The sequence below is a fragment of the Tenrec ecaudatus genome, chromosome 3 (genome assembly GCF_050624435.1).
Source record: "Tenrec ecaudatus isolate mTenEca1 chromosome 3, mTenEca1.hap1, whole genome shotgun sequence".
Lineage (NCBI taxonomy): Eukaryota > Metazoa > Chordata > Mammalia > Afrosoricida > Tenrecidae > Tenrec > Tenrec ecaudatus.
The window spans coordinates 58,172,695-58,184,715 of NC_134532.1; positions in this window are offsets into that span (position 1 = coordinate 58,172,695).

Below are 12,021 nucleotides of genomic sequence, written 5' to 3' on the forward strand. Positions count from 1 at the left end.
AGTGTATAGAAGAGTGAGTAGGGCAGCAAGTCCCCTTATAGACGTCTAAATAAAGGCATGTACATATACTTACAAAGGGACATCGGGAAATAGATCTATGTCCATATGTTTATAGATTTAGTATTAAGGTAGCAGATGGACATAGGGCCTCCGCTCAAGGACTCCCTTATTGCAAGAACACTGTTCTATTAAATTGGCATTCTACGATGCTCACCTTCCCTACACGATCACTGACCACAAAGCGTCTTAATAAGCAGATGTGGTGAAGAAAGCCGATGGTGTCCAGCTACCAAAAGATATAGCGTGTGGGGTCTTAAAGGCTTGAAGGTAAAGAAGCAGCCATCTGGCTCAGAAGCAACAGAGCCCACATGGAGGAAGCATACCAGCCTGTGTGATCACAAAGTTTCAAAGGGTTAAGGCAACAGGCATCATGAGAACAAAAAAATCTTATCATGGAGAATGAGAGGGCACTGCCGGGTATAGACCCAAAACCTATTTGCAGCGCACTGGATATCCCCTTACAGAAGGATCTCAGAGAGGAGATTAAAGAATACAGGGTATGAGACAGCAAAGATTAAACACAACTTTCCTCCAGTTCTTAATGCTTCCTCTTGCCCCACTATCATGATCCCAGTTCTACCACACTAATCTGGCCAAACTAGAGAAGGTATTCTAGTACCGATAGGAATTTCAAACACGGAGAATCCAGGGTGGATGGGCTCTTTAGGACCAGTGTTATGGGTGGAGATACTGGGAGGGTGGAGGAAGGGCAGGATGGAAAGTGGGAACCGATTACAAGGATCTTCATTGACCTCAAAAGAAAGGTGGGTGAAGATATGACAAAAGAATTAGTCCATTTCCAAGGATTGATGAGGGATGGATGGCAGGCATTGAGGGGGAAAAAATGAGGAGCTGAGGCCAGGGGCTTGGGTGGAGAGTGGAGATTTTGAGAATAATGAGGGCAATTAATGTACAGATGTGCTTCAAACAGCTGATGTATATATGGATTGTGGTTAGTGTTGTAGGAGCCACTAATGAAAAGATCATAAAAAAAAATCTGTGCAGAGGGCTCATGCAAGGATGATCTCAGGCTGGATTAGACCAGTCAAAACATCTACTGGAGTCTCCTCACCCTGTGTCTATTCCTGAGTCAGGCATGAAGCTTAGGGCACACAGCCCCAGCAGCTGGCCAGTCAGGGAGGTTTGCCTCTGAGGCTTTCCACAGGGGGAATGGTCGTCTGTCCTGCAGGGCCCACCCTCCTTTGTAAGCGTGATGTCTGGGGCACGGCTTTCATGGAGTCCACACCATGGGAGCTCTACTACTCATGGGGTATTGACAGGAAGCCTCTGCCCATGTGCACACACCACCAACTAGCTGGAGGATCTCCGTGAACAAAGCCTGAGGCAGACAACAAGCCCACTAACTGATGCTGTAAGAGATACAATCAGCATCCAGAAACCTGCAACTGGGAGTTAGAGGCAGCATACTTTGGTCCCAGCTCCTCCCACTCTAATCTACAAGGAGTGACATTGCAAAGCAGAGGGTTTTCATAAAGCACTTCCAGGACTGTGGAATGAGCAGCCTCGCTTGTGGACATGGATACTCTCTGATCCAGACGTACTACCTCCTCCCTTCCAGCCAGCTGAGACAAAAACCCTTGAAAGCAGAAAGCCATGCATCTGAACAGTATCCATGAGCCACTCATGTGCAGACCTGCTGACTCCAAAGAGCCTTCCTGAGTGAGAGAGAAATCACGCAGAAGCCTGGTCTGTCACTCAAGTGAGTTTTATGAGCGTTAGGGAGGCGTGGTGGGCATGTCTGGCCGACCCCAGTGGCTGAATTGAATTTACATGTCCTAGGTTAGTCACTCCAGGTACAGGACCCACCCAGGTGTACCTCCCCTTCATGGCCAAAAACCTGGACCTCTGAGCATGCACAGAGTGCCTCTCCTAACTAGGCTCTAATCTTGGCCCTATGGCCATGCATAACGGATGCCCCAGTCCCTAGGATAGCTACCTAACATTTGCCCACCTGAAGAGGTATGGACCCAAAACATTGGGGTAGTGGGCGACGACACCTCTAGCTACTTCCTGCTGGCAGAAGGGGCGAAGTGGGGCTTTGGGTCCATACCCTTCCTACACTGCTGGGAGGGGTTGTCCATTGAGGGCAACTTTATCCAGGATGGATAAGGTTGAGGTGGTCCAGGAGATGGTAGTCGTGGACCTGGCACACTTGGTTCGGAAGTTTTAGTCACCCGATAACTTCTGGGAAAAACAAACTGTCAAAACGTGAACAGTTTGACTACGACAAGGCTAAGCTTGTGAGGTGGCAGTAGCTTGAAATTAGGTGAGTGTCACAGGAAACAAAAAAAATCTTAGGATTACCAGGCATGTGTATTTGTTCATTGGAAGTACAGGAAGAGGGATAAAAGCATTCACACTTTCCCCTAGGAGGGCACAGGTTTGGGCACTACTAGGTGCTGTGGGATCACTGATTCATTTATGATGCTAAGGTCTTGGACCCGCTGATAAGACCCATCATTATTTTTAACCCTATAACACTTCAATTTTAATTTTGGGAAAAATTATTTTATTTTTGTTGTGGACTTTCTTAGTTACAAATATATATATATGAATATATACATTTTTTAATGTTATGAAAACATCATGCTCCGCATTATAGAGTTAAATGGAAATAATGGGCTAGTACAGGAGGAGTCAAAAGTGACCATAATAGAGTAACTGCCTAAGTCATTTTGAATTTTCTTGGGATCAATTGGAGTAAAGGCTTGTAAATTACCCGGGGTCCAAATTCACATGGTGCCTCCTACAACAGGTAGAATGTTCAGGGATGTTTCAGGGCTGGGAGATTAGTAACCCCTAAGTCCAGGATACCTTAGGGCAGGGGTCCTGAAACTGTTTACCCAGGGGGCCAGTTTACTGTACCTCAGGCTATTGGAGGGGCAGACTATAGTTAAAAAAAAACAACAAAAATTATGAAAAAATTCATGTGCACCATGCACATCTTGATTTGAAGTTCAAAAAAAAAATAAATGGGGCACATACACCCGGCAAAAAGGCTCAATGTCCTCGGCTGTCTGCATGTGGCCCATAGGCTGTAGTTTGAGGACCCATGCTCTAGGCGGTCACCAAGAGGATGTGGTTTTAACCCAATAGCTTGGAGACACTACAATTTGTTTAAAAGTAATAGGGCAGAAGGAGTCGCTGATTGACCCACGCAAGACTAGTTTTCCCATCCCCTATTACTAAGAGTTCATAGTTATGGTTAAGGGGAACCAGGACATCCCGATCTGATCCCTTTAATTCAAGTGTGGGCTGACATTGCCACGAAGAAGCCTGCAAATATAAGACTTACTCCCTCCCTCAAAGAAAGGGTCCTTGTTTCCAAGGTTTCACGAAACCTGGCAGGACCGGAAAAACAAACGGTCCAAGTTCCCAAAATCACATAGGTGGAGGCCATCCCTCCCCAACCCCCTCCCCCACCACCTCCCTCTCCCCCATCTTCCCCTACCCTCCCCTCCTGATCTCTCTCCCCTAATCGGCTTTATCCCATTTTGCAGAACTCTGGGAGTGGGAGAGCTGGCTTCAGACCCTTTGGTTCCAATCCCGCCCTATAAGTTTTCTAGGGTCCAGAAATAGAAAACTTCTAACAGGCCCTTATTGAGTCACTCCCTCCCCCACCGCCCCCACCAACCTCACCCCCACCCCCAACCAGCAGCCCCCTACACACACTAGTACTGGTATGTCTTCCATACTCATCAGCCCACCTGTATAATTGCCAGCAACTTCTCCAGGTGCTGTTCACCACGGAGGAAGGGTAGCCCTTCCAGACAGAGGCCCAGTAAGCAGTCAGTGAACCTGATGGTCAGCGAGTGGGCACTCCCCACTTGAGAGAAACTCTTTTGGCCACTATACGATCAATGTGGGATCTCAATTCCTAGCAAGGCCCAGAGGGCTTTACCAGGTTTCACCCGTTGCTCTTACATGACCCTCTGCGGAAGAACTAGGAAACCTATGACTGTATCTAAGGTCAGTGAGAATTTTCAGGCTCTTATAAGAGAATGTCCGCCTGCCTTTCTAGAGTAGCTGATGTAAGCCTACGGGCTTTATACCCCTAACGGCCCCGAGAACCGGCGGGCAATAAGTATTGCCTTTATTACTTAGTCAGTCTGTCTCAGACATGAAAAAGAAGTTGGAAGGGTTTGAACGGAAAAATCTTAGTGATTTGGTACAAGTGGCTCATTGAGTGTATAACAACAGAGATGACCCTAGCACGACAGAGACAAAGAAACTAGCTAAAATACTAGTAATTGCCTTGAGAGAGCCCAGAGACTCAGGAAAAGGAGAGCATGGCCCACTCATGGAGAGACTAACCTGTGGGCACCGCCAAGCCATGGGGAAGGATCAATGTGCCTACTGCAGGAAAGAAGGACACTGGAAAAATCAGTGTCTTGAAACCCCAGGAGAGGTGCACGACCCTCCACTAGAGTGGACGGGCCTCATCTGCACCTAGAAAAATCAAGCAAGAGACAATCATGCTTGAAGAAGCTGAATGAAGGGGTCAGAGCTCTTGTTCCCTTCGCCACCATAAGCCCAGGCTAACTCTCCATGTAGGAGGCCAGCCAGTAAATTTCTTGGTGGACAGAGGGGCCACCTTCTTAGGTTCAGAAAGGAATACGGGCACATTTTCAAGGAAAAAAAATGTGAATTACTGTGAGCCTATGATTCCTTCCACAGGTAACTCACACCAGAAAGTTTGCATGGATGTTAGGTGGGCTTCACAAGACAACAAAATAACAAATATTTATCTGCCCTTTGTCCCAGTTAGCCACGTGGTTATGATGGCACTGGCTCCTGGCTCAACTGCTGAGCCAGTGAAGCAGTTAAAGCAGGAGAAGACTAGGTGGCCGGTGGTCATGAACGGAAGGACCAAATCTCCACAGTGGGCTTCCTGTTTCAATATGGAGCCACGTATGTTACCTGCTGGACACCATCTCTATCCTGAGCTCATAATTGCCACCCCAGGTCTAGAATGCAGCGCGCAGGTACACACTATATGAAACAGTCTCTGATTAACCCCTCTCAATAACTTGCTGACACTGGAGTCTGGATAATCCAGTACATTTACTTTCCAGATGAGAAAACTCACTCAAAAACACACAGGAGTTGGCCCAGAGACACACAACTTGTTAACAACAAAGTCATATTCACAACCAGCGTCTGGACCAAGAGCCCGGTGCCCCACAGAACTGTGCCCATCGAGCAGTTAATATCTCCTGGACTCTCAAAAGATCTGAGCTGACACCCACCACCCCCACCTCCTTGCAGCCCCCAAAGATTGTATTTCACAGGATGGCACCTGATCTGCAGCTTGCAGATAAGGACATATCTGATCAGAGAACACAGGGCAGAACAAGGGGGAGGAGGGAAGAATGGAGTACACCCTGGCCCAATACACCTTGAGGATGATGTTCCCAATCAGAGAAGCCAACCACAGAGAAGACCACATGGGCAGCCCCACGATGAGAAACGTCCCTCAAAGACCCATAGCCCTAGAGGGGACAACACTGGAGACACAGTGTGGGAACTGCGCCCGAACTGATCCTGCGACATCGAGGCATGACACTAAGAGAGTGCAGCAGAAGAGAAAGAAAACGGAGCATGAAAGTCCCCGGGGAATGTCAAAGGTGGACTTTGTGGTCAGGGCTCGGTGCCCCAACAGACAGGACTGGAAAACACTCCTAAAGTTCACCACACAGTCCTTGTTCTTTTCTTTCTTGGTTAGTGTTGTTTTCCTTTAGTGTCATTGGATTTTGGTTGGGTTTTGTTTTCATTTTTCTTTGTTTTTTTTTTCTTTTTGCTGCTTGCTTTTGCTCAGTTTTGTTTTGTGCATGTTATTACCTTTACAGGTCTGTCTAATTAAGAGAGGCTGGATGAAGAATCTGGAGGAGTAAACATGTGACCGGCCCTTTCCATTGGGCATGGGAGTGAGGACGGTGGGGGGAAAGGAAGTGGTGTCAAGAAACCCAGAGACAAGGGAACAACAAGTGATGGAAATCGGTAGTGAGGGGGATGTAGGAGGCCTGGAAGGGCATGATCAAGGGCAATGTAACCAAGAGTAATCACTGAAACCCAAAAGAAGACTGAGCATGGCAGTGGGCACAAGAGGAAACAAAAGGGTATAGAAGAGTGAGCTGGGCAGCAAGGGCCAGTTATAGACGTCTAAATAAAGGCATGTACATGTACTTACAAAGGGGCATTGGGAAATAGATCTATGTCCATATGTTTATAGATTTAGTATTAAGGTAGCAGAAGGACATAGGCCTCCGCTCATGGACTCCCTTATTGCAAGAACACTCTTCTATTAAATTGGCATTCTACGATGCTCACCTTCTCTACACGATCACTGACCACAAAGCGGCTGCATAAGCAAATGTGGTGAAGAAAGCCGATAGTGTCCAGCTACCAAATGATATAGCGTGTGGGGTCTTAAAGGCTTGAAGGTAAAGAAGCAGCCATCTGGCTCAGAAGCAACAGAGCCCACATGGAGGAAGCATACCAGCCTGTGTGATCACAAAGTTTCAAAGGGATAAGGCAACAGGCATCATGAGAACAAAAAAATCTTATCATGTAGAATGAGAGGGGACTGCCGGGTATAGACCCAAAACCTATTTGCAGTGCACTGGACATCCCCTTACAGAAGGAGCTCAGAGAGGAGATTAAAGAATACAGGGTATCAGACAGCAAAATGAAACACAACTTTCCTCTATTTCTTAATGCTTCCTCTTGCCCCACTATCATGATCCCAGTTCTACCATACTAATCTGGCCAAACTAGAGAAGGTATTCTAGTACCGATAGGAATTTCAAACACGGGGAATCCAGGGTGGATGGGCCCTTTAGGACCAGTGTTATGAGAGGAGATACTGGGAGGGTGGAGGAAGGGCAGGATGGAAAGTGGGAACCGATTACAAGGATCTTCATTGACCTCAAAAGAAAGGTGGGTGAAAATATGACAAAAGAATTAGTACATTTCCAAGGATTGATGAGGGATGGGTGGCGGACATTCAGGGGGGACAAATGAGGAACTGAGGCCAGGGGCTTGAGTGGAGAGTGGATATTTTGTGAATAAGGAGGGCAATTAATGTACAGATGTGCTTCAAACAGATGATGTATTTATGGATGTGGTTAGTGTTGTAGGAGCCACTAATGAAAAGATCATAAAAGAAACAAAAATAATCTGGGCAGAGGGCTCATGCAAGGATGATCTCAGGCTGGATTAGACCAGTCAAAACAGCTACTGGAGTCGCCTCACCCTGTGTCTATTCCTGAGTCAGGCATGAAGCTTAGGGCCCACAGCCCCAGCAGCTGCCCAGTGAGGGAGGTGGGTCTCTGAGGCCATTCCACAGGGGGAATGGTCCTCTGTCCTGCAGGGCCCACCCTCCTTTGTAAGCGTGCTGCCTGGGGCAAGACTTTCATGGAGTCCACACCATGGGAGCTCTACTACTCATGGGGGATTGGCAGGAAGCCTCTGCTCATGCGCACACACCACCAACTAGCTGGAGGATCTCCGTGAACAAAGCCTGAGGCAGACAACAAGCCCACTAACTGATGCTGTAAGAGCTACAATCAGCATCCAGAAACCTGCAACTGGGAGTAAGAGGCAGCATACCTTGATCCCAGCCCCTCCCACTCTAATCTACAAGGAGTGACATTGCAAAGCAGAGGGTTTTCATAAAGCACTTCCAGGACTGTGGAATGAGCAGCCTCTTTTGTGGACATAGTTACTCTGTGATCCAGACGTACTACCTCCTCCCTTCCAGTCAGCTGAGACAAAAACGCTTGCAAGCAGAAAGCCATGCATCTGAACAGTATCCACCAGCCACTCAAGTGCAGCCCCGCTGCCTCCAAAGAGCCTTCCTGTGTGAGAGAGAAATCATGCAGAAGCCTGGTCTGCACTCAAGTGAGTTTTATGAGCGTTAGGGAGGCGTGGTGGGCAAGTCTGGCCGACCCCAGTGGCTGAATTGAATTTACATGGCCTAGATTGGTCAATCCAGGTACAGGACCCACCCTGGTGACCTCCCCTTCATGGCCAGAAATCTGGACCTCTGAGCATGCACAGGGTGCCTCTCCTAACTGGGCTCTTATCTTGGCCCTATGGGCATGCATAACGGATGCCCCAGTCCCTAGCATAGCTACCTAACATTTGGCCCCCTGAAGAGATATGGACCCAAATCTTTGGGGTACTGGGCGACGATATCTCCAGCTACTTCCTGCTGGCAAAAGGGGTTAGGTGGGGCTTTGGGTCCATACCCTTCCTACACTGCTGGGAGGGGTTGTCCATTGAGGGCAACTTTATCCAGGATGGATAAGGTTGAGGTGGTCCAGGAGATGGTAGTCGTGGACCTGGCACACTTGGTTCGGAAGCTTTAGTCACCCGATAACTTCTGGGAAAAACAAACGGTCTAAAAGGTGAACAGTTTGACTACGACAAGGCTAAGCTTGTGAGGTGGCACTGGCCTTGAAATTAGGTGATTGTCACAGGAAACAAAAAAAACCTTAGGATTACAGACGTGTGTTTGTTCATTGGAAGTCCAGGAAGAGGGATAAAAGCATTCACACTTTCCCCTAGGTGGGCACAGGTTTGGGCACTACTAGGTGCAGTGGGATCACTGATTGATTTATGATGCTAAGGTCTTGGACACGCTGATAAGACCCATCCTTCTTTTTAACCCTATAACGCTTCAATTTTAATTTTGGGAAAAAATTATTTTCTTTTTGTTGTGGGCTTTCACAGTTATAAATATATATATGTATTAATATATACATTTTTAAATGTTATGACAACATCATGCTTCACGTTACAGAGTTAAATGGAAATAATGGGCTAGTGCAGGACGAGTCAAAAGTGACCAAAATAGAGTAACTGCCTAAGTCATTTTGAATTTTCTTGGGTTCTATTGGAGTAAAGGCTTATAAATTACCCGGGGTCCAAATTCCCATGGTGCCTCCTACAACGGGTAGAATGTTCAGGGATGTTTCAGGGCTGGGAGATTAATAACCCCTAAGTCCAGGATACCTTAGGTCAGGGGTCCTGAAACTGTTTACCCAGGGGGCCAGTTCACTATCCCTTAGGCCTTTTGAAGGAAAGACTATAGTTTAAAAAAACAAATATTACGAACAAATTCATGTGCACTCTGCACATCTTGATTTGAAGTTCAAAAAAAAAATAAATGGGGCACATAGACACGGCAGAAAGGATCAACGTGCTCGGCTGTCTGCATGTGGCCCACAAGTTGTAGTTTGAGGACCCTGCTCTCGGCATTCACCAAGAGGATGTGGTTTCAACCCAAAAGCTTGGAGACTCCACAATTTGTTTAAAAGTGATGGGGCAGAAGGAGTCCCTGATTGACCCACGCAAGACTAGTTTTCCCATCCGCTATTACTAAGAGTTCATAGTTATGTTTAAAGGGAACCAGGATATCCCGATCTGATCCCGTTACTTCAAGTGTGGGCTGACATTGCCACTAAGAAGCCTGCAAATATAAAAGAATTACTCCCTCCCGCAAAGAAAGGGCCCTTGTTTCCAAGGTTTCAGGAAACATGGCAGGACCGGAAAAACAAACGGTCCAAATTCCCAAAACCACATAGGTGGAGGCCATCCCTCCCCGTCACCCTCCCCCACCCCCACCCCTTCCTTCACCCACCTCCCCTCCCCTCCCCTCCCCTCCCCTCCCCTCCCCTTTCCTCCCCTCCCGATCTCTCTCCCCTAATCGGCTTTATCCCATTTTGCAGGAGAACTCTGGGAGTGGGAGAGCTGGCTTCAAACCCTTTCTTTCAACCCCCGCCCTATAAGGTTTCTAGGGTCCAGAAATAGAAAACTTCTAACAGGCCCTTATTGAGTCACTCCCTCCCCCACCGGCCCCCCAACCTCACCCCCACCCCTAACAAGCAGCCCCCCACACACACACTAGTACTGGTATGACTTCCATACTCATCAGCCCACCTGGAATGCTTGCCAACAACTTCTCCAGGTGCTGTTCACAACGGAGGAGGGTAGCCCTTCCATACAGATGCCCAGTAAGCAGTCAGTGAACCTGACGGTCAGCGAGTGGGCACTCCCCACTTGAGAGAAACTCTTTTGGCCACTACACGAACAATGTGGGATCTCAATTCCTAGCAAGGCCCAGAGGGCTTTACCAGGTATCACCCGTTGCTCTTACATGACAATCTGCGTAAGAGTTAGGAAACCTATGAATTTATCTAAGGTCAGTGAGAATTTTCAGGCTCTTATAAGACAATGTCCGCCTGGCTTTCTAGAGTGGCTGCTGGAAGCCTACGGGCTTTATTCCCCTAATGGCCTGGAGACCCCGAGAACAGGAGGGCAATATGTATTGCCTTTATTAGTCAGTCTGCCTCAGACATGAAAAAGAAGTGGGAAGGGTTTGAAGGGAAAAATCTTTGTGATTTGGTACAAGTGGTTCATTGAGTGTATAACAACAGAGATGACCCTAGCACTACAGAGACAAAGAAGCTAGCTAAAATAATCGTAATTGACATGAGATACCCCAGAGACTCAGGAAAAGGAGAGCATGGCCCACTCACGGAGAGACTAACCTGTGGGCAATGTCAAGCCATCGGCAAGGATCAATGTGCCTACTGCAGGAAAGAAGGACACTGGAAAAATCAGTGCCTTGAAAACCCCAGGAGAGGTGCACGACACTCCACTAGAGTGGACGGGCCTCATCTGCAACCTAGAAAGACCCAAACAAAAGACAATAATGCTTGAAGAGCTGAATGAAGGGGTCAGGGCTCTGTTTCACTTCGCCATCAAAAGCTCAGCTTAACTCTCCATGTAGTAGGCCACCCAGTAAATTTCTTGGTGGACACCAGGGCCACCTTCTCAGGTTCAGAAAGGAATACGGGCACATTTTCAAAAAGAAAGAACTACTGTTATCCACAGATAACTCACACCAGAAGGTTTTCATGGAGGGTAGGTGGGTTTCCCAAGACAACAAGATAACAAATATCTATCTGCCCTTTGTCCCAGTTAGCCACCTGGTTATGATATCACTGGCTCCTGGCTCAGCTGCTGAGCCAGTGAAGCAGTTATAGCAGGGGAAGACTAGGTGGCCAGTGGCCATCAACGGAAGGACCAAATCTCCACAGTGGGCTTCCTGTTTCAATATGGAGCCACGTATGTCACCTGCTGGACGCCATCTCTATCCTGAGCTCATAATTGCCACCCCAGGTATAGAATGCAGTGGGCAGGTACACACTATATGAAACAGTCTCTGATTAACCCCTCTCGATAACTTGCTGACATGAGAGTCTGGATAATCCAGTACATTTACTTTCCAGATGAGAAAACTCACTGAAAAACACACAGGAGTTGACCCAGAGACACACAACTGGTTAACAACAAAGTCATATATACAACCAGCGTCTGCACCAAGAGCACGGTGCCGCAAGGAACTGTGCCCATCGAGCAGTCATATCTCCTGGACTCTCAAAAGATCTGAGCTGACACCCATCCCCCACATCCTTGCAGCCCCCAAAGATTGTATTTCACAGGCTGGCACCGGATCTGCAGCTCGCGGAGAGGGACATATCTGATCAGAGAACACAGGGCAGAACAAGGGGGAGGAGGGGAGAATGGAGCACATCCTGGCCCAATACACCTTGAGGATGATGTTCCCAATCAGAGAAGCCAGTCCACAGCGAAGACCACACGGGCAGCCCCACGATGAGAAACGTCCCTCAAAGACCCATAGCCCTAGAGGGGACAACACTGGAAACACAGTGTGGGAACTGCGCCCGAACTGATCCTGCCACATCGAGGCATGACACTAAGAGAGTGCAGCGGAAGAGAAAGAAAACGGAGCATCAAAGTCCCCGGGGAATGCCAAAGTTGGACTTTGTGGTCAGGGCTCGGTGCTCCAACAGACTGGACAGGAAAACACTCCTAAAGTTCACCACACCGTCCTTGTACTTTTCTTTC